This window comes from Ailuropoda melanoleuca, chromosome X (assembly GCF_002007445.2).
Source record: "Ailuropoda melanoleuca isolate Jingjing chromosome X, ASM200744v2, whole genome shotgun sequence".
Taxonomy (NCBI): domain Eukaryota; kingdom Metazoa; phylum Chordata; class Mammalia; order Carnivora; family Ursidae; genus Ailuropoda; species Ailuropoda melanoleuca.
The window spans coordinates 54,424,667-54,448,135 of record NC_048238.1 but is presented as its reverse complement, the minus strand read 5'-3'; the positions used below and the strand labels follow the sequence as shown (position 1 = coordinate 54,448,135).

Below are 23,469 nucleotides of genomic sequence, written 5' to 3'. Positions count from 1 at the left end.
ATTCTGGATTGATTCTTTACTTTCAGCACCTTAAGATGTTGTCCTGTCTTGTGGACTCTATAGTATCTGAAGAAATATAGTCATTCAAAATTAGTTATCCTACATGTAATACAGTGATTTTTGGTAGGAACTTTCCTCAAATATTTTTTCTATGCCAATCTCTTTCTCCTCTCCTTTTGGTACTCCAATCATACAAATATTGAACGTTTTGAAATTGTCACATAGATTCTTGAAACCCGAATTTTTTTCAAAATGTTTTTCAAATTTGATAGTTCCTAATTTTGAGGTTCACCGATCATCTGTCACCTTAAATCTGCTACTGAACTCATTCATTTTTTTTACAACAAATTTTAGACGTATTTTTCAGTTTAATAAAGTCCACCTGGTTCTTTTAAAGTTTTATTTTCTAAGCTAAGAACTTCTATTTTTTAATTCATCTTGAGAGAGCTGAAGTATCATGGAATATAGTAATAATGGTTGCTTTAAAATCTCTATAATTCCAAAATCTGTAATATCCTGTGCCTGGCATCTATTCATCATCACCTATTTCCCTGGTTCTTTGTATTTTTGGATTGTTGGGGATTTTGTGTATTATGGTTTAAGAATCTGACCTCTTTAAAAATCTGCTGGACAATGTATGTGTGAATGCCTTTTTAAAAAGGCAATCAGTTCAGTTAGGTTCAGACCACAACTTCTATCTCCCTTTTTATGAGAAGTGCTTCCAATATCTAGTTTTCAGTCTTTACCATGATGATTTGGGTCTACCTCACATATGATTCTCTGAGTTCCGTCTGTAACATGGGTGGGGCTTCATATTATAAATTCCAAAAGCTATCTCTGCTTTATTTTGGACTATCCCATACATGTTCACATTGAAAATGAGCTTAAAAAACCCTCAGTTCATATACAAAATAAGGAGATCCCCTTCTTCAGCTCTCTCATCTCTAAAATTACCCTATTCTCCAGCTCCAAAGGGCTTCTTTTTCTCACTCCAAAGTAGACTAGATGCATGCTTTCTCTGGTATTAAGCCACATTTGTTGCCATGGAGATCTGCACAAATGGAGTCACCCTTGGGAAAAGCAAAAAATAAAGAGAATTAATAGGAATTCTACGCACTCTTCAATTTACAAGGTCCCCTTTTGCATGTTGCCATCACCTGCCATCACCATCATGCAATTCCAGAACTGTAGCTGTCCTTAGGGAAAATCCAGGAAGGAGGCCAGAAAGAAGGGAAAGAGATGGGGATGGAGAATAAATATGAATAAAAATACTTCCTGTATACTTCAGCTTACAAGTACCCAATAGCCAGTCAACTGGCCAGAAAGATAAGGGTTCTCTGAGATTTTCTGTCTATGCTCATTTACAGTTCTGTACTAGTGATGCCCTCAGACCAAAGCCAGAAGTAATTTATACATTTTTCCTAGGTTATCCAATTTGTTGGCATATAATTGTTTATAGTAGCCACTTATGATCCTTGTACTTTTGTGGTATCGATTGTAATGACTCCTCTTTTATTTATTGAGTCTTCACCTCTCTTTTTTTCTTGGTTAGAGTATCTAGTTCGCCATTTTTTTCTTTTAAAAAAGCTCTTAGTTTCATTGATTTTTGTTACCTTTGTGGTCTCTATTTTATTTATATCTGCTCTTTATTATGTCCTCCCTTGTTTTTGTTTTTGTTTTTTAAGATTTTATTTATTTGACGGAGAGAGAGACAGCCAGCGAGAGAAGGAACACAGGCAGGGGGAGTGGGAGAGGAAGAAGCAGGCTCCCAGTGGAGGAGCCTGACACGGGGCTCTATCCCAGGACTCTGGGATCACGACCTGAGTCAAAGGCAGACACTTAACAACTGAGCCACCCAGGCGCCAGTCCTTCCTTCTTTGAACTCAAGTCTTAGTTTGTTCTTTGTCTAATTTTTTAAGGTATAGAGTTAGGTTATTTGAGATTTCTTTTTTTATTAATGTAGGAATTTATTGTTATAATCTTCTCCCTTGGAGTTGCATCCTATAATTTTTGGCATGTTGTTTTTGTTTACATTTGTCTCCAAATATTACTTCCTTTGGATGTTTAGGCTAATATTTTTCATAAAACATTGTAAGTTTTCAGACATTACTTCTTCAAATGTCATTTCCATCTTTCTCCCTCTATTTCTAGCACTGGCATTAAACATATGTCGGTATGCACAATGGCATCCCACATTTCTATGAAACTGCTTTCTTCCTTTTTCCTGTATTCTTTAAATTGTATGTCTGTCAATCTGTGTTCAAGCCCACTGATTGCTTATTCTGACAATTCATATTACTGTTGAAACACTCTAGTGATTTTTGTTTTCAACCTACCTATACTTTTCAACTCCAGATTGCTCCTACGGCTCTTTCTACAATTTCTACTTATTTATTGATACTATTTGATGAGACACTATCTTCATACCTGTACTTTTTAAAGCATGGTTTCCTCTAGATCTTTGAATATATCTATAATTGCTGATTTAAAATATTTATCTTCTAAGTCTGATATGTGGACCTTTAAATGTGGGTTCTGTTGCCAACCTCTTTTGCTATATGGTGACATTTTCTTCTTTCTTAGCAAGTCTCAAGATTTTTTCAGCTCAAAAGCAGGCATTATAAATGATATATGGTAGAAATGCTGGCTAGTTAACCACAAGATGAATCCAGGGCTGGTAGTCACTGTTCAAATTTTTAATATGTTAAGTGATTGACTGGACTTTTAGTGAAGTCTGTTTCTCCCATGATATGATGGGAGCCTATGATATTGCTCCTCAGAGGACACAGTCCTAGAAATGTCATTATCCTAGGATGGCAGTGCACAATTTCTCTCTATTCTTGAACACACTGAGCTGCTAGTGTACACTAATTTTAAGTTAATTTTCCTATCACCTATAACAATGCTCTGGAGGCATATCTTACTGTATATTCTAATCCAATTAAACTTGGTCCATTTGCAGGGGCAGTTTATCATGCCAGTCTTTGTTTTGTAGTCAGGAATGCTGTTCATAACTCTTTACCTGGTTTTCTGTGGCAAATTAGCTGGACTAGTTTAGCAAGTTGCTCTCATTAAACTACCAGCTAATCGCTTACCACTGAATTATCATTTTTTAAGATTGCCCATAGGCTTGAACGTCCCCCTGCTCTTTTAAATAAAATTTCATCAGGAAAGGCTTTAGAACTCTGTTGCTCATGTTCTGCCTGTTCTACTCAGCAACATTTATCATCCAGATCCACTGAGCTGTGTGTAGCAGGGCGGTGGTGGCGGTGACTACCTTTGCTCAAAGTAACAGCCCAAATTTATAGGGATTAGCCTGTTCTCAACTTGCCTCACCTGGTATGGTACATCAATGGTCCAAACAACTTGGGGCGAGGATAAGAACATTATCATGTCTGAGGAAGAGCTTCTGCTCTGTGTCTGGGTTGGGAGAACAGAAGTCCTCTCCTATCAGCTACAATTGCCTGCAAGTTAGGATCTACAAAACTGAGCTGTGAGGATAAGGAATTTAAGCATCACTCCATTCTGGACTATAGGCCTCAATTGTTAGCTAAAAGAGAGGGATCCCTGTATTCCTCACTGCAAATGCTTAGAGTGGTCATTGTCTTGCTGAATTGAGATGGGAGGACTGAGTGGTGGTTCAAATGCCATAAAGTCTTATTTTTATTCAGTTTTAGTACAATTCTCAAAATTTTTTTCATTTGCTGTAGGCTATTACAATTTCAAGAGGTGTTAAACTGTCGTAAATTTTGCTCATCTTCACCAGCTATATTTGTTTCCCTGAAGAGTAGATTCACAAAATCCTTACACTGCCATTTAACAAATGGAAATGCCTTGGGGCGCCTGAGTAGCTCAGTCGTTAAGCATCTGCCTTCGGCTCAAGGCGTGAGCGTGATCCCAGCGTTCTGGGAATAGAGGCCCGCGTCAGGCTCCTCCACTGGGAGCCTGCTTCTTCCTCTCCCACTCCCCCTGCTTGTGTACCCTCTCTAGCTGGCTGGCTCTCTCTGTCAAATAAATAAAATCTTTTTTAAAAAAATGGAAATGCCTCAATTTTATTATCATTGTCAATTCTTTGATACTTTATTCCTTCAAAGCTTTTATCTTTATCCAAGAAATTAATCAAATTCCCATTTTAAAGTTTAAGGAGGGGGGCATTAGATAGGTGTTTTAGATTCCCAAACTAGAAATGAATTCCTTCTTTAGTAAAGCAAACTTTTCTTTTGAACTTCTTTTTCTTTTTTTTTTTTAAAGGACTACATTACTTTTGTTTATTTTAATGTAAGTTCTATGCCCAACTTGGGGCTCAAATTCACAATCCCCAGATCAAGAGGTACACTAAGGTGTCTCAATAAGTAAAGGACAGAGCTTGCACTTTTTTTTTCCCCAACTTTTTGGAATAAATCTTTCATATTTCACTCTTGAAACTACTGCTGTCCAGTAACATTTATATACCACAGTACTTACTTATTGCAGCATACCTGACAATGCTTCATTTTCCTAATTATTCAATTCCATTATATCGTCAAATTTTACAATTTGTCCTATAACTTAAAAAACTGGCATTACTTAAAATTAACTTGAACTTGCTAATAAATTTCCTCCCTTACTAAAAAGACGGTAGATATAACTAAACTTCTAGATAACTTTAAAAATCTCACCACAGTGGGAAGAAAATAACCTAAGCAATCCAGATACTACAGAATTTTTAATAATTATATAAGCAATAGATAGAGAAGACTGCACATGTATCAACTGAAGTGAATATGGACCAAATACAATGCTATGTTAATGCTTTTTATCTTGCATGGTAATGAGTAATGAATGACTGGTAGGTGGTTTGCAAGACTCACTGTAATTTACATTACTTTTACAATTTGCAGTATTTTTCTATTTTCTTGTACTAATACTAGTGCCCACACTCAATATTTTCTCTGTTGTACACTTTCACATTCATATAAAACAGAGAACATCTGTTTTTTTACTTAAAATTTTTTAGTTAACACACAATGTTACATTGGTTTCAGGTGTAGAACAAAGTGATTCAACTCTGTACATTATGCTATGCTCACCATAAGTGTAGCTACCATCTGTCACTATACAATGCTATTACAATACTATTGACTATATTCCCTATGCTGTGACCATTTTAATAATTTTAAATAGTACAATTCCGCGGCTTTTAGTACATTTACAACTTGTGCACCATCACCATGGTTAAATCTATATTTTAATAAGGAGCAGAAAACCCAAGACTTAAGCAGTCATTCTCCATTCCCCATACCCATACTTGTTGACGACCACTAATCTGCTTTGCTTCTACGGATTTACCTCTTCATATTTCACGTAAAAGGAATTAGGGCCTTATATGTCTGTTTTCATTCACTTATCATAATGATTAATAGGAATATCATGTTATACTGTGTATCCATAATTCATTCAACTATAAAGTTGAATAATATTGCATTTTTTGGATATACCACTTTAATTAGACAACATATAGTACATCATTAGTTTTTGATGTAGTGTTCCATGATTCATCAGTTGCATATGACACCCGGTGCTCATCACAACACGTGTCCTCCTTAATGCCCATCACCGGTTACCCCATCCCCTGACCCACTTCTCCTTCTGCGACCCTGTTTGCTTCCCAGAGTCAAGAGTCTCTCAAGGTTTCTCTCCCTAATTACTTCCCATTCAGTTTTCCCTCCTTTCCCCTATGATCCCCAGCACTATTTCTTATATTCCACACATGAGTGAAACCATATAATTGTCTTTCTGACTGGCTTATTTCACTTAGCATAATACCCTCCAGTTCCATACACATTGATGTTAATGGTAATTATTCATCCTTTCTGATGGCTGAGTAATATTCCATTATATGTATGTACGTGTGTGTGTGTGTGTGTGTGTGTGTGTGTGTGTGTGTGTGTATACACACACCAAATCTTCTTTACCCATTCCTCTGTTGAATGACACCTTGGCTCCTTCTACAGTTTGGCTGTTGTGGACACTGCTGCTATGAACACTGGGGTGCAGGTGCCTCTTCTTTTCACTACATCTGTATCTTTGGGGGTAAATACCTAGTAGTGCAATTGCTGGATCATAGGCAGCTCTATTTTTAACTTCTTGAGGAACCTCCATACTGTTTTCCAGAGTGACTGTACCACCTTGCATTCCCACTGACAGTGTAAGTTGGATATACCACTTTCATCATCTCATGAATACTGGAGTAGTTTCCACCTTTCAACTATGGTGAATAGTGTGACTATACACAACTGCACACAAAAATTTTATTTAAAAATGGATATTCCTTTAACTTAGGGATATAACTTGGTGTGGAATTGCTGGGTCACTGAAATTTTATATTTAATTCTTTTTTTTACTTCTTAGTACCAAGTACTATATAAGGTTATTTATTTTTATTGACTATAACACTCACAGTATTAGTTTCAGGTATACAATTTTATACATTACTCAGCCATAAAAAAAAAAAGAGAGAGAGAGAGAGAGAGATCTTGCCATCTGCAACAACACTGATGGACCTAGGGAGTAAAATGCTAAGTGACCTTAGACAGACAAATACTATATGATTTCACTCATATGTGGAATTTAAGAAACAAAACAAATAAACAAAGAAAAAAAGAGACTCTTAAAGAGAACTGCTGTTTGCCAGAGGGAAGATGGGTGGAGGGATGAGTAAAATGGATAAAGGGGAGCAAGAACATACTTATTGTGAGGAACCCCGAATAATCTCTATATTGAGGAACCACCATCCTGTTCTCCACAGCAGCCTCACCATTTGACAGCTCCCCACAGCAAAGAACAAAAATGCCAATTTCTCCACATCCTTGCCAATATTTACTATTTCTCATTTTTCATGTAATACCCATAGTATTGAGAATGAAGTGTTAGCTCATCTATTCTCAACTGAATTTCTCAAATAAAAAGTAATGTTAAAGATTTTCATGTACTAATGGCTGCTGGTATATCAACTTTGAGAAATGTCTTATTTAAGCTCTCGGTGCATTAATAAATTGGGTTTTGTTTCTGATTTTTAATTGGAAATGTTCTTTCTATATTCTGCAAGCTACTATTTTCTCAAATATGTATTTTCCAAGTATTTTCTCCTACTTTGAGGGCTGTCTTTTCACTTTCCTGACAGTGTTCTATGGTGCACTATGGTTTGTAAGTTTGATAAAGTCCAATTAATCTATTTTATCTTTTCACGGTTTTATTTTCAGGGTTATACCTAAGAATCAACTACCAAATTACAGGTCAGGAAAATTTAACTATATTTTTTATTAATATTTTTAGAGTATTAGCTCTTATATTCTGATTTCAAGTTAATTTTTGTAAAGGGTATGAGGTAAAGGTCCAACAACATTGTTTACTAAGTTGCTCTCCAGTTGCTGAAGGACCATCTGCTGAAGACATTATTCTTTCATAACTGAATGCTCTTGGCAGTCTTCTAAAAATCAATTAGCCATAGATGTATGGGAGTATTTCTGGACTTTTATTTCTATTCCTTTGGCCTGTATGTCTATCCTTATACAAATACCACACTGTTCAGATTACTATACTTTTGTTGTAAGGTTTGAAAAAAAGGAAGTGTCAATCATCTAAATTTGTTGTAAGACCTTTTAGGCTATTCAGGGTTCTCTGCTATTCTGTAGCTATTTTAGGGTCAGCTTTTCCATTTCTGTAAAAGAGTTGAGATTTTGATGAGGATTGCATTACATCTGTATCACTTTAAGGACTTACATACACCATGCTAAATTACGCTTTCCAGTAAATGAACACAGGATATCTTTCCACTTAATTTTCTTTCAACAAAGTTTTTATAAATTTATAAGCCTCCACCTACTTGAATAAATGTACCCCACCTATTTCATTCTCTATGGTAATATTGCAAATGGAATTGTTCCCTTATTTTCCTTTTTGCATTGTACATTGCCAGTGTATAAAAATACAACCGATTTTTGTGTATCTTGCATATGCTCTGAAACTTTACTGAATTTCTTATAAGCTCTGTTTTTCATGCAGATTATTTAGGACTCTCTACATGTAAGATCAGGTCATCTGAGAATACAGAGTTTTACTTTCCCCATTCCAATTTTATTGTTTTTTCTTGCCTGACTCTTCTGGCTAGAACTTCTAGCACAAAGCTATTTACAAGTGGCATCCTAGTTTTATTTGTGGTAATCAAGGGACAACAGACTTTTCCCATTAAGTATGTTAGCTGTTTTTCATAAATGCATCTCAAATCTTATTGAGGAAATTCCATTCTATTCCTAGTTTGTACAGCTTTGTATATCATGAAAGGGTGTGGATTTTGTCTAATGGTTAATCTGAAACAAATTATAATGTGGTTATTTTCCTTCACTATTAATGTGGTGCATAAAATTAATTTACATATGTTGAACCATCTTTGAAATTCTGGAAAAAATCCCATTTTGTTCATGGGACATAATCCTTTTAACGCGTTGCTACATTTGGTTTACCTGTACTTTATTAAGGTTTTTGGCATTTACAGTCGTAAGGTACACTGACCTATAGGTTTTGTCTTTGTGTCCGTCTGACATTAGTATCACGGAAATGTCTCAAAATGAGTTAAAGTGTCTCTCAATTCTATTTTCTGAGAGAGGTTGAAGAGAGGTGTTAATTCTTCTTTAACATCTGAAAGAACTCACCAGTGAAACCATGTGGTACTAGGCTGTTCTTTTTGGCAGATTATACTTTAAAACATAATTTCCTAATGTGAAATCCATGTAACATTAAAGGAACAATTTTAAAGTAAACAACTTAGTAGCATTAAAGCACATTAACACAATCTAGTTGCAAAATGTTTACCCCACTCAAAAGTAAAACACTATAGTCATTAAACAGTTTCTCCACACTCCCTCTCCTCCCAGGTCCTGGCAGCCACCAATCAAAATTCTTTTTCAAAGGAATTGTCAATATGTATGGAATTATAAAACGTGACCTTTTGTGTCCAGTTTCATTCACTTAGCGTAATGTTTTTTAACTTCATCTACACTATAGCATGTATCACTAATTCATGACTTTTCACGACCAAATAATATTCCCTTTTATGCATATACGAAAATTTTGTTATTTTGGACATTTGCACTTGATTCTATAGCAGCTGAAACATTTTAAATAGCAGTTATGTAGACAGGTTTCGATTTATGCACATTTTGGCCAACACTTATTATTTTTCATGTTTTTAAAATTACAAACCAGTAGATGTGAAATGATCTCATTGTGGCTCTGATTTGCACTTCATTTACGTCTCATATGAAGAATCTTCCATGTATTTTTTGTCCATTTACTTTGAAAAAATGTCTTCTCAACATGTTGCCCGTTTTTATCTTTTTAAAGATTTGAGAGACAGACGGCACAAGTGGGGGGAGGGGCAGAGAGAGAGGGAGAGAGAGACACCCCACTGAGTAGGAAGCTCAACATGGGGCTGAATCCCAGGACCCCAGGATTATGACCTGAGCCAAAGGCTGAGAGTTAACGACCGAGTCACCCAGGTGCCCCCAAGTGTTGACCATTTTTTGAGTTGTCAATTTGTTGTTGAGATGTAAGCAGGTTTTTTAAAAATACGTAACACAGTTTTGATACAAGACCCTTATTTAGTATATGGTTTGTAAATATTTTCTCATCTTCTGCATATTGTCTTTTTACTTTCTTGGTAATGTCTCTTGATGCATTAAATTCTGATAAAATTGAATATATTATGTCTCTTTTTACTTCTGTTTTAGGAATCACAATTAAGATACCATCATCAAATCCAAGGTCATGAAGATTTATTCCTGTTTTCTACTAAAAGTTCTAGAGATTTAGCTCTTGTATTTGGAATGTTGATGCATTCTGAGTTTTGTAGAGGATGTAATGTAGGGGTCCAACTTCATTTCTTTGCATGCTGACATCAGGTTGTCTAAGCACTATTTGTTGAAGGGACTGTTCATTCCTGTAAATCATCTTGGGACCCTCATCAATAATGAACTGGATACAGATATATGGATTTATTTCTGGAACCTCAATTATAATCCAGCTCTATTCTACTAAGCTTTGAAATAAAAACTTGACTCCTCTGACTTTATTCCCTAGCAACTCTAAATGAATTTGTGGATTAGCTTTTTCACTTCTGCATAAAAGGCTGTTCAGATTTTGAAAGGTACTGAACTGAATCTGTAGATTTAACTATGGGTGGCACTGACATCTTAAGAACATTATATTACAATACATGAACCCAGGACGTTTTCCCGTTTATTTACATGTTCTCTAATTTATTCCAGTAAATTTTTTTTTTTTAAGGAGGCTCCACGACCACCAGAGCCCAACATTGGGCTCGAACTCACAACCGTGAGATCAAGACCTGAGCTGAGATCAAGAGTCAGACGCTCAACCGACTTGAGCCACCCAGGCACCCCTATTCCAGCAAGTTTTGCAGTTTTCACTGAACATGTATTTTACCTTCCAGGTTAAATTTATTCCTAGGTATTTTCTTTTGTATGCATGAAATTATTTCCTTAATTTTTTTTCAGGCTATGATTAGCTAAAAAAATGCAACTGATTTTATGTGTTGATTTTTTACTCTTTAACTCTGCTGATTCTGGCTTAAACTGTCTTTTTTTTTTTTTAAGATTTTATTTATTTATTTGACAGAAAGAGACAGAGAGAGAGGAAACACAAGCAAGGGGAGTGTGAGAGGGAGAAGCAGGCTTCCCGCCGAGCAGGGAGCCCGAAGCAGGGCTCAATCCCAGGACCCTGGGATCATAACCTGAGCCGAAGGCAGAAGGCAGACGCTTAGCACCTAAGCCACCCAGGCGCCCCTGTCTTAAACTGTCTTAACTCTACAGGTGTTAATGAGGCTGAAACTAGCAGAAAATTTTAAGTTTGTGTTTCAGAGAACTGTTTTCCTCTCATCAGTCATTGTGTCTTTTCAGACCCCAATAACAAATTCACTAGCTGTCTCTGCAGAAGCCTGGACTCAAAGTCAACTGATAACGGTTCCAGCCTGTGAACAAAGTCCTACATTCCTTACCTAAGATAAGGAGCCCAAGATTCCATCTAGTTTGTACGAGTTCTGAGTGCAGGCACAGAGTTCCTTTTTTCCTCGTCTCATGAGATAACCTCCTCACTATCAGGGGTTGAAGTTTGCCTTATTCTCATGGTAAATCTCCACCGCAAAGTGATCATGGAATGTATGTTCCATGTGCTTGCTCAATGAGCATGTTCCATCTTTCCTCATGAATAGTCACAAGTTTCCCCAACCATTTCATCAATATATACGTAATCTCAACCCTTATGATTATAAAAAACTTGTTCTCTCCCTCTTTGGGGAGGCAGATTTGAGGCTTGCGCCCATCTCCTCATTTGGCTGCCTCTCAAATAAATCCTTTCCTTACTGCATACTTTTATTATTTTAAAAATGCATCTAAACAGCACCAAGCAAAAACTTCCATAACCAACAAATAACTTCTTTGTCTACTCTCATTTCATACTTAACCTCAGGAAAACATCAATTTCTTCTGTGTTATTATACTTGGCTTTTACCAAAACATCATCTGTATGTATGTAGGCATTTTCAATATAGATTCCTTCACCTACCAAAATCCATTTGAAATTCAACTATACTGCTCATGTATCATAGTTCATTATGTATTATTGCTTAGTATTACATTATATGGAGGCAGCATATTTTATTCATTCAATACCCTGTTCAGGGTCATTCAAGTTCTTCCCAGTTTGGGCTGATGAAAAAAAGGTACTATGTTGTGATGGTACATGACACTACTAAGCAGTTCTATGTTAGAACACAGGTTATTATTTCAACTTGGATAAATACCTACAAAAGTAACTGCTTGGCCATACAATAGATGTAGGTTTAATTTTATAAGAAACTGACAAACTGCTTTTACGAAGTGCACCTTTTTTAAAGATTTATTTGACAGAGAGAGACAGCAACAGAGGGAACACAAGCAAGGGAAGCCAGAGAGGCAGAAGTAGGACCTGGGCGGAAGGCAGATGCTTAACCACTGTGCCATCCAGGAGCCCCATTTATTCTTTATCTTTAGCAGCACTTGGACATGTTGGTTTCTCTTACTCAACCATTCTAGATGTTTAGTGATATTACAGTAAATTTAACTGACATTCCCTTAATGACAAATGAATGCTAAGTATTTTTCTATTTGCTTATGCATTTTATCTTTAATAAAAAGCTATTTCTATCTTCTGTACATTTATTTTATTGTGACATTAATTCATATACCACAAAATTAACCCTTTTTACTACCCACTTATCACTCCTTCAAGTCCCTGAAAACTACTCCTTATGTGTTCTCTATCACATAATAAATGGCATTTTGTGTTTGGCTTCTGTCACTTGCATATTTTCAAATTCATCCATACCGTACCAAGTATCAGTACTTTACTCTTTTTATTATAATTTCACTTTCTTGACAGTGTCTCTTCAAGCATAAAGGTTACTGATTTTGATTAATTTTATGTATTTTGTCTTTGACTGCCTGTGCTTTATATACGTCATATCAAATCCAAGGTCATGAAGGTGTACAACTGTTTTTAAGAGTTTGGTAATTTCAGCTCTTAAATTTAGGTCTTTGATTCATGTTGTCATCATTTTTGCAATGTTAAGTCTCTGGACCAACTTCATTCATTTGGAATGGGGATATCCACTTGTCCCAACATTATTTGTTGAAAAGATTATTGTTCTCCACTGCACTGTATTGACACCCTTGTCAGGAATCAATTAATCATATATATATGAGTGTATTTGTCAACTCTCAATTCCATACTTCCATATGCCTATGTAACCTGTATGTCTATCCTCACAATATTGCTATTCTTAATTACTGGATTTTTGTACTAAATTTTAAGATTAAAAAAAATGTTCTCCATTGTAGTCCTTTTTCAAGATTGCTTTGTCTATTCTGTATCCGTATATCCATGGGAATTTTAGAATCAGCTTGCCAATTTCCACAAAAATGCCAGCTGAAACACTGACATGAGACTGCACTAAATCTCAGGATCAATTTGGGGAGCAGTGCCAATTGTATTCTTTTCCTAGAGCTGCCTAACAAACTACCAACTGGAAAGTTTAAAATAAGAAAAACTGGTTCTTCCACAGTTCTGGAGACTAGAAGTCTGAAATCAAAATATTCATAGCCTTGCTTCTTTTGAAGGCTTTAGGGGAGAAAACATTCCATATTTCTCTAAGCTTCTGGTGTAGCTAGCAATCCTTAGTGCTCCTAATCTTGTAGAAACTTTACTCCAATTTCTGCCTTTGTAATCACATGCCATTTTCCCTGTATCTCTGTGTCCTCTCCTCTTCTCATAGGGGCACAAGTCGCGTTGGATTAAAGCCCCAACCTACTCTAGTATGACCTCATATTAACTTAATGACATCTGCAAAGCCCCTATTTCCAACTAAGGTCAAATTCATAGGAAACAGAGGTTAGTTAATGTATCTTTTAGGGGTACATAATTAAACCCATGACACCACCTTAACATTACTAATTCTTCCAATTCATGAACAAGATGTCTGTCAATTTGTTTACTTCTCAAGTTTCTTGTAATGTGGTTTTCCTGGTTTTCAGTGTAAAAGCCTTACACGATTCTTTTGTTCAATTTATGCCTAAGTATTTTATTCTTCTGGATACTATTGTAAAGGGAATTTTCTCAGTTTCACTTTCAGATTCTTCATTGCTACTGTACAGAAATACAACTTATTTTCCCACATTTTTCTTATACCCTGCAAACTTTCTAAAATCATTTATTAGATCTAATTTTATATGGGTTACCTAGGATTTTCTACATACAAGATCATTTCATACGTGCATATAGTTCTTCTTCCTTTCCAGTCTAGTTGCAATGTTTTTCTTGCCATAAATAGACTGAATTTCTAGTATAATGTCAAAAAGTAGTAGTGAGAACAGACATTTTTGTCTTGTTCCTGATCTCAAGGGGAAAGTACTCAGTCACTTAACATTAAGTTTCTTAGCTTCAGGTTATTCCTAAATAGCCATTAACTGGGTGAGAAAATTACCTTCTACTCCTAGTTTGCGAAATGTTTGTAACATGAAGAGGAGTTGGATTCTGTCAAGTGCTTTATATGCATCTATTGTGCTTACGTGTGTTTTAAAAAGTGGGCTGGTGGGGCACCTGGGTGGCTCAGTCGGTTAAGCATCCGACTTGGTTTTGGCTCAGGTTACGATCTCAGGTCAGATCAAGTCTGAGTGGGCTCTGCACTCAGCAGGGAGTCTGCTTGAGATTCTCTCCCTCTCCCCACCCCCACTCGTGTTCTCCCTCTAAAATAAACAAATATTTTTTTAAATAACAAATAAGTGGGTTGCAGCTTTTAATGCTGTTGAGTTTTAGAAGTATTTCATATATTCTAGATAGATATTTATCAGATAAATGTATTGCAAATATACTCTCCGACTCTGTGGCTTATTATTTTTTCATTTTCATTTTGATGATAATGCTTTTGGGTGTCCTACTGAAGAATTCACTGCCTAACCTATGGAAAGAAAGATTTCCTGTTTTATTGTAAAAGCACCACAGATTTATTTACTTTTACATTTAGTAAAATGAGTTAATTTTTTATAATGTGCATTAATTTTTTCTAGGTTAATTTTGTCAAGGTTGACTTTCTACTATATAGATAGCCAGTCAATACCGGCATTATTTGTTGCAATAACAACTTTCATTACATCAACTTCAAACCTCTGTAAAATATCTATGGACCGTATCTGTACAAGTCAACTTGTGAATTGCCTTCTGTTCCATTAACTGACGGCTCTATATCCTTAGACAAAAAACACACTGATGTCATGACTTAGATCTGTATACTAAGATTTGAAATTATGAATTGTGTTTTCTTCTTTTTAAGATTTTATATATTCACTTGAGAGAGAGAGAAAGTACAAGGAAGGGGGATGGAGAAAGGGAGAAGGATAAGTAGACTCCCCACTGAGCAGGAACCCAACGTGGGGCTCCATCCCAGGACCCTGGGATCATGACCTGAGCTGAAGGCAGACGCTTAACCAACTGAGCCACCCAGGAGCCCCTAAATTGTGTTTTCTTCAACAGTTCTACTTTGAGATTTTGGCTCGTTCAGTGATGATGACTTTCCATATAAATTTTATAATCATTTTGTCAATATCTAGAAAAATACCTAATCTTAATTAGGATAGTATTAAATCCATATAAATCTATTTGGGAGAATAAACAATACTGAGCTTTCAACCCATGAATAATTTGTTGCTTCAGTTATTTGGGCAGTGCTTTGTACTTTTCAGCACACATACTCAGTATATCTTTCGCTATGTTTTTACTTTCCAAACAGTATTCTCTTTGCACAGTTCTAATATTCACAGATTTGTTACCATGCCTTAAATAATACGTTTGAAACTAACACCAAATTTCAGTTACAATGATGTAGAAACTGAGTAAATGGGTAAAGTAAAAAGATGCCCTGTTATGTTCCTTCCAAAAATTATGTAAATAACTAATGCATATCACGTTCACTGACTACTCCTGTCACTTATTAAAAATAAGATGTTTTTTTTCTGATTCAGGTTCACAGAAAAATTGAGGGGAAGGTACAGATATTTCTCATATACATGCTGTCCCCATGCATATCCTCCCCCATTATCAACATATCCCAACAGAGTGGTACATTTGTAACAACTGATAAACGCACCCTACCATAGAATCACCCCAAATCCCCAGGTTACTTAATGGTTCACACTTGGTGTTGTATATTCTATGGCTACATAAAATGTATAATAACATATCTATCATTAAGAGAGAGTATTTTCATTGCCCTAAAAAACCTGTGCTATACATATTCATCCCACTCCTTCTTAACCCCTGACAACCAGTGATCCTTCAGTTTTCTTCACAGTATTCCCCTTCTGTCATATAGTTGGAACTATTATGTAGCCTTTTCAGATTGGCTTCTTTTACTTTATAATATGTACTCAGAGCTCCTCCATGTCTTTTCATGCCTTCATAGATCATCTTTTTAGCACTGAATAATATTTCATGGTCTGGATGTACCACGACTTACTCATCCATTCACCTACTAAAGGACATCTTTGTTATTTCCATCTGGGCAGTCATGAATAAAGCTGCTATAAACATTCATGTGCAGACTGTAGACATAAGTTCTCAACTTTCTGGGTAAATACCAAAGAGCAGGATTGCTGGATTGTATGGTAAGAGTATGCGTGCTTTTGTAAGAACCATTTTGAATCTCTACCAGCAATGAAGGAGAGTTACTGATATTCCACATTCTTACCAGTGCATGATATTGTCAGTTTTTCAGAATGTGGCCATTTTGATAGGTGTGCAGAGGTAGCTCATTGATGTTTAAATTTACATTTCCCTTTTCTTATGTTTACATCGTATCTGTATATATTTTCTTTGGTGAGGTGTCTGTTAAGGTCTTTGGCCCACTTAAAAAACTGGATTATTTTCTTATTGTTAAGTTTTAAGAACTCTCTGTATATTCTGGATTGACAGTCCTTTACCAAATAGGTCTTCTGCAAATATGTTCTCCCAATCTGTGGCCTGTCTTCTCATTCTCTTGACATTGTATTTCACAAAGCAGAAATTTTTAATAAAGTCCAGCTTATCAAGTATTTCTTTCAAAGACCATGCCTTTGGTGTTTTATCTAAAAAGTTACTGGCATACCTAAGGTCATCTAGGTTTTCTCCTACATTATCTTCTAGAACTTCAGATTTGCCTTTTAAATTTACCATAAAATGCTTGGGATCCATTCAGAGTTAATTTTTCCAACTCTAAGAGTGGATTCCTTGGGGAGCCTGGGTGGCTCAGTCGGTTAAGTGTCTGCCTTCGGTTCAGGTCATGATCCTGGGGTCCTGGGTTCGAGCCCTGCATTGGGCTCCCTGCTAGGCAGGAAGCCTGCTTCTCCCTCTCCCACTCCCCGTGCTTGTATTCCCTCTCTTGCTGTCTCTGTCAAATAAATAAAAAATCTTTTTTAAAAATTGCTATTATGTCTTCCTTAAATATTTAGAAGCATCCATCAATGAAACAATTATGGTTAGGAAATTTTCTTTGTTAGAAGTATGTGCCTCAATTTAATTTCCTAAGAGTGATAAAAATACTCATTTTTATTTCTTGTAGAGTAAGTTCTGGTAGCTTCTGATATTTTTTTTAAAAGGGTTCAGGGACGCCTGGGTAGCTCAGTCAGTTAAGTGTCTGCCTTTGGCTCAGGTCATGATCATAGGTCCTGGGATCAAGTCCCACACGGGGCTCCTTACTCAGCGGGGAGCTGAGTTTAAGGGAGTTTTATGGTTTCAGGGCTCACATTTAGAGAACCTACAGAATGGGAGAAGATATTTGCAAATGCATTATCAGGTAAACGGCTAGTATCCAAGATCTATAAAGAACTTATCAAACTCAACACCTGTTAGAATGGCTAAAATCAAAGAGACAAAAAAGGATGTGGAGAAAAAGGAAACCTCGTGTATACTGGTAGGAATGTCAACTGGTACAGCCACTGTGGAAAATAGTATGGAGGTTCCTCAAAATTTTGAAGATAAAATACCATATGATCCAATAATCCCACTACTAAGTATTTACCCAAAGAAAATGAAAACACTAATTCAAAAAGATGTGTGCATCCCTGTGTTTACTGCAGCATTATTTACAATAGCCAAGATATGGAAGGAATTCAAGTATCCACTAATAGACGAGTGCATAAGGAAGATGAGATAGATAGATAGATAGATAGATAGATAGACAGACAGAATGGAATATTAATCAGCCATAAAAAAAAGGATGAGATCTTGCCATTTGCAACAATATGGATGGACCTTAAGGGTGTTATGCTAAGTAAAATAAGTCAGACTGAGAAAGACAAATACCATATGATTTCACTCATATGTGGAATCTGAAAAACAAATGAATAAACAAAAAACAGAATCGAACCTATAAATACAGAAAACAAACTGATGGTTGCCATAAGGTTGGGGAGTGCCAGAGGGGAGGGGGGATAGGCAAAATGGGTGAAGGGGAGTGGGAGATACAGGCTTCTAGTTATGGAATGAAAGTCATGAGAATAAAAGGCAGAGTAAAGGGAATATAGTCAATGACAGAAACAATAAAACTAAAAGGCAGCTACAGAATGGAAAAAGATATTTGCAAATGACATGTCTGATAAGGGGTTAATATGCAAAATATATAAAGAGCTTATCAAGCTCAACACCCCCCAAAAAATAGTAATAATAATCCAGTTAAGAAATGGACAGAAGACATGAATAGATACTTTTCCAAAGAAGACATCCAGATGGCTAACAAGACACACGAAAATATGTTCAACATTACTCATCATCAGGGAAGTACAAATCAAAACCACAATGACATACCACCTGACACCTGTCAGAATGGCTAAAATTAACACACGAAACAACAGGTATTGGTGAGGATGTAGAGAAAGGGGAACCCTCCTGCACTGTTGGAGGGAATGCAAACTGGTGCAGCCACTCTGGAAACCAGTATGAGGGGTTCCTCAAAAATTTTAAAATAGAACTACCCAGGCACCTGGGTGGCTCAGTCAGTTAAGCCTCTGCCTTCAGCTCCATTCATGATCCTAAGGTCCTGGAATCAATCCCACATCGGCTCCCTGCTCAGCGGGGAGGAGTCTGCTTCTCCCTCTCCCTCTCCCCCCGTGCTTCTGCGCTCTCTCTCTCTCATTCTCTTTCTCAAATAAATAAATAAAATCTTTAAGAAAAAAATAGAATTACCCACAATCCAGCAATTGAGCTACTAGGTATTTACCCAAAGGATACAAAAATACTGATTCAAAGGGGTAATGCACCCGGATGTTTATAACAGCATTATCTACAATAGCAAAACTATGGAAAGAGCCCAAATGTCAACAGACTGATGAATGGATAGAAAAGATGTGATGTATATATAAAATGGAATATTACTTAGCCATCAAAAAGTATGAAAAGTTACCATTTGCAACAATGTGGATGGAGCTAGACTGTATTATGCTAAGCGAAGTAAGACAGAGAAAGACAAATACCATATGATTTCATGCACTGTGGAATTTAAGAAACAAAACAGATGAACATATAGGAGGCGGAAAAAAGGGGGAAACAAACCCTAAGAATCTCTTAACAATAGAGAACAAACTGAGGGGTAACGGAGGGAGGTGGGTGGGGGAGGGGCTAGATGAGTGATGGGTATCGAGAAGGGCACTTGTTATGATGAGCACTGGGTGGCGTACTTAAGTGATGAATCAATGGATTCTACTCCTGAAACCAATACTGCACTGCATGTTAACTAACAAGAATTCAAATAAAAATTAAATAAAAATTAAAAAATAAAAAATAAAGGAACATAGTCAAAGACATTATAATAGCATTGTATAGAGACAGATGGCACCTATACTTGGTAGTGAGCACAGCAAAATGTTTAGAGTTGTTCAATCACTATGTTGTACACCTGAAACTAATGTAACATTGTGGGTCAACTATATTCAAATAAAAAAATTAAAAATAAATTTAAAAATGTAAAAGCCCCAAAATCAATTTTATTTCTTTACTAGCAATAAAATATCCAAAAATGGAATTAAGAGAACTCCATTCTGAATAGCATCAAAAAGAATAAAACATGTAAGAATAAATTTCACAGGGGCGCCTGGGTAGCGCAGTGGTTAAGCATCTGCCTTCAACTCAGGGTGTGATCCCAGTGTTCTGGGTTTGAGCCCCACGTCAGGCTCTTCCACTGGGGGCCTGCTTCTTCCTCTCCCACTCCCCCTGCTTGTGTTCCCTCTCTTGCTGGCCCTCTCTCTCTGTCAAATAAAAATAAAATAAAATAAAATAAATTTCACAAAATAAAAAACAAAACAATTTACATATTAAACACTACAAAACACTGCTTGGAGAAATACAAAAAAAAATATATGGAAATCTATGTTCATGGACTGGAAGATGCAATATTATTATACAGACAACACTCACCAAACTGATCTTTAAAGTCAATGAAATCCACACTGAAATTCCAGCAGGCTTTTTTTGTATTGAAAAACAAAAACAAAAACAAAAAACGGGGGGCACCTGGGTGGCTCAGTCAGTTGGGTGTCTGCCTTCGGCTCAGGTCATGATCCCAGGGTCCTGGGATTGAGCCCTGTATGAGGTTCCCTGTGCAGCGTGGAGTCTGCTTCTCCCTCTCTTTCTGCCCCTCCCCCTGCTCATGCTCTCTCTCAATAAATAAATAAAATCTTTAAAAAAAAAAAAAAAGGAAGCTGATCACAAGTTCAAGGCATACAGAATACTCAAAATACTTTTTTTTTTTTAAGATTTTATTTATTTATTTGACAGAGATAGAGAGAGCCAGCAAGAGAGGGAACACAAGCAGGGGGAGTGGGAGAGGAAGAAGCAGGCTCATAGCAGAGGAGCCTGATGTGGGGCTCGATCCCATAACGCCAGGATCACGCCCTGAGCCGAAGGCAGACGCTTAACCGCTGTGCCACCCAGGCGCCCCCCCAAAATACTTTTGAAAAACAATGTAGTAGGTCTTTTGTTATCAGATTTTAAAACTTACTTTAAAGCTACAATAATCAAGGTAATATAAAATTGATGAAAGAGTAGATACAGAAAATAACTTTTAGGGGCGCCTGGGTGGCTCAGGCATTAAGCCTCTGCCTTTGGCTCAGGGCATGATCCCGGCGTTCTGGGATCGAGCCCCACATCAGGCTCCTCCGCTGGGAGCCTGCTTCTTCCTCTCCCACTCCCCCTGCTTGTGTTCCCTCTCTTGCTGGCTGTCTCTCTCTCTGTCAAATAAATAAATAAAATCTTTAAAAAAAAAAAAAAAAGAACTGATAACTGATAAACTGGACCTCAACAAAATATAAAAATTTAGTGTTTCAGACAGACACTACAGAAAATGAAAAGACAAGTTACATAGTGAAGAAAATATTTGTACATCATTAATTTTGATATAGGATTTGTGTTCAAAATACATATATGTATATATAAAGAACTCTTATAATGCAAAAAGAAAAAATTAGAAATGGAGAAAAGATTTAAATGATATTCCACCAAATCATATGAATGAGCAATAAGTAAATGAAAAAATGCCTAATCTCATTAGATCTTAATTAAGGAAATATAAAATAAAGCCATAATGAAATACCACTTCACACTAACTAAATTGGCTATAATCAAAAATACAATAACAAATGATGAAGATGTAGAGAAATGTTAACCTTCATATATTGCTGGTGGCAATGTAAAATAGTATAGCCACTTTGGAAAACCATATGGCAGTTTCTTTAAGAACTAAATAAATATTTACCCTATGACCCAGCTATTCCATTCAAGAGAAATGGAAACACACAAGGACATGCACATCAATTTTCATAGCAACATTTATTAATAACTGCCAAAGGAAATAAAAGGAATATAAGTCAACTTTCTGTCAAGTGCTGAATTGTGAAACAAAAATGTGGTGTATCTAAAATACTGAATAATATTCAGCTCTAAAAAAAATATACAAATACATGCTACCACCAGGATAAACCTGGAGGTCAAACTATCATGAATATTCTATAATTTCGTTTATATGAAATATCAAAGAAAGGCTAATTTTACATAGAGGTCAGTAGTAACATACAACAGAGGATGGGAATAGGACTGACTATAAAAAAATTCACTTGAGGGGGCACCTGGATGGCTCAGTTGGTTGAGCGTCTACTCTTGGTTTCAGCTCAGGTCACAAATCTCATGGGTCGTGGGATTGAGCCCCATGTGGGCTCCCTGCTCGGCAGGGAGTCGACTTAAAGATTCTCTCCCTCTGCCCCTCTCCCCCAACTTGTGCACTCATGCTCTCTCTCAAATAAATAAATCTTTATTTTTTAAAAAGATTATTTATTTATTTATTTGACAGCAAGCAAGCACACAAGCAGAGGGGAACAGCAGGCAGAGGGAAAGGGAGAAGCAGGTTCCCACTGAGCGAGGAGCCCAGTGCAGGATTCGATCCCATGGGATCATGACCTGAGTAGAAGGCAGTTGCTTAACCGACTGAGCCACCCAGGAACGCTTAAAATAAACAAACAAATCTTTTTAAAAAATTCACCTGAGATCTCAATAGCAGAATGGAGACAAGAAAAAAGAAGTCATCTGAAAAAGAAATTTGAAGACAGATCAATAGAAATTACCCAATCTAAGCAACAGAACAACAACAAAAAGGTTGAAACAAAACAGTCTCAGAACCTATGAAGCAATATTAAAATGTCTAGCATACAAGTCATCAGAGTACCAGAAGGAGAAAAAAGTTGTACAGAAAAAATGTTTGTAGGAATATTACTGGAAAACTTCCCAAATTTGATGAAAGATAAATCCACATATTCAACTACCTCAACAAATCTAAACAAGATAAACTGAAAGAAAAACACACCCAGAAATATCACTTTCAGCAAACTGCTAAAAACCAAAAATAAAAAAATTTGAGAGCAGCTACAAAAAGCAACACAGTTCAGATGGATTATCAATGATTCAAACTACTGCAAACTTCTCATCAGAAACCATGGAGAACAGAAATGGTAGAAAAACATCTTTAGAGAGCTAAAAGAAGAGGGGCACCTGGGTGCCTCACTGGGTTAAGCGTCTGACTTTTGATTTTGGCTCAGATCATGGTCTCAGGGTTGTGGGATCCAGTCCCATGTCAGGCTCCAGACTCAGCAGGGAGTCTGCTGGAGATTCTCTCTCTCCCTCTCCCTGTGTCCCTCCCCACACACTTTCTCTCTCTAAAATAAATAAATACTTTTAAAAAAAATTTAAAAATTAAAAGAATAAAGGGCTGAAAGAAGAAAAAACATCATCTGACACTTTTTTACCCAGCAAAAAAGTCCTTCAGGAATGAAGGTGAAATGAACACATTCTTAGATGAAAGAAAATGAAGAGAATTCATTTTAAACGGAGTTGAGATGAAATAATAGAGTTCTTGACTCTGAAGGTGAATGATACCCAGGGGAAGCTAATATCCTTAGAAATGAAGGAAGAGCAGAACTAGTAAATGACTGAGTAAATATAAAAGCTCATTTTTCTCCTCTTAAGTTCTTTAATATATACAGGACTCTTAAAAGCAGAAATCATAACACAGTCTGATGGGCTTTCAAAATACATAAATGTAAAACACATGGCAACTATTTAAAAAATCATTTTAAAATGTATGGCTTTTGTTTTACTTGAAGTGGTAAAACATTAAATCCATACAAACTGTTAGGTGATTATGAGGTATGTTTATTGTAATCCCTATAGCAACAACAGAACAAATTTAAGTGTTATAACCAAAAAATTTAGAAGAACATTAAAATGGAATACTAAAAGTAGTCAAATAATGCCAAAGAAAAAAATGAAAAAGAGAAACAAACAGTAACAAAGATGACAAAGCTCAGG

At 36.3% G+C, this 23,469-nt stretch overlaps 1 long non-coding RNA gene across 1 annotated transcript in view; it reads right to left on the bottom strand.

The window, feature by feature from the left end:
* Positions 1–815: 815 nt before the first annotated feature.
* The window catches only part of LOC117797412, an 86,585-nt gene continuing 63,931 nt past the window's right edge, over positions 816–23,469 (bottom strand). Inside the window, exon 5 of the long non-coding RNA XR_004622354.1 lies at positions 816–1,070. This is a non-coding gene — a long non-coding RNA (uncharacterized LOC117797412). The remainder of the gene's footprint in view (positions 1,071–23,469) is intronic.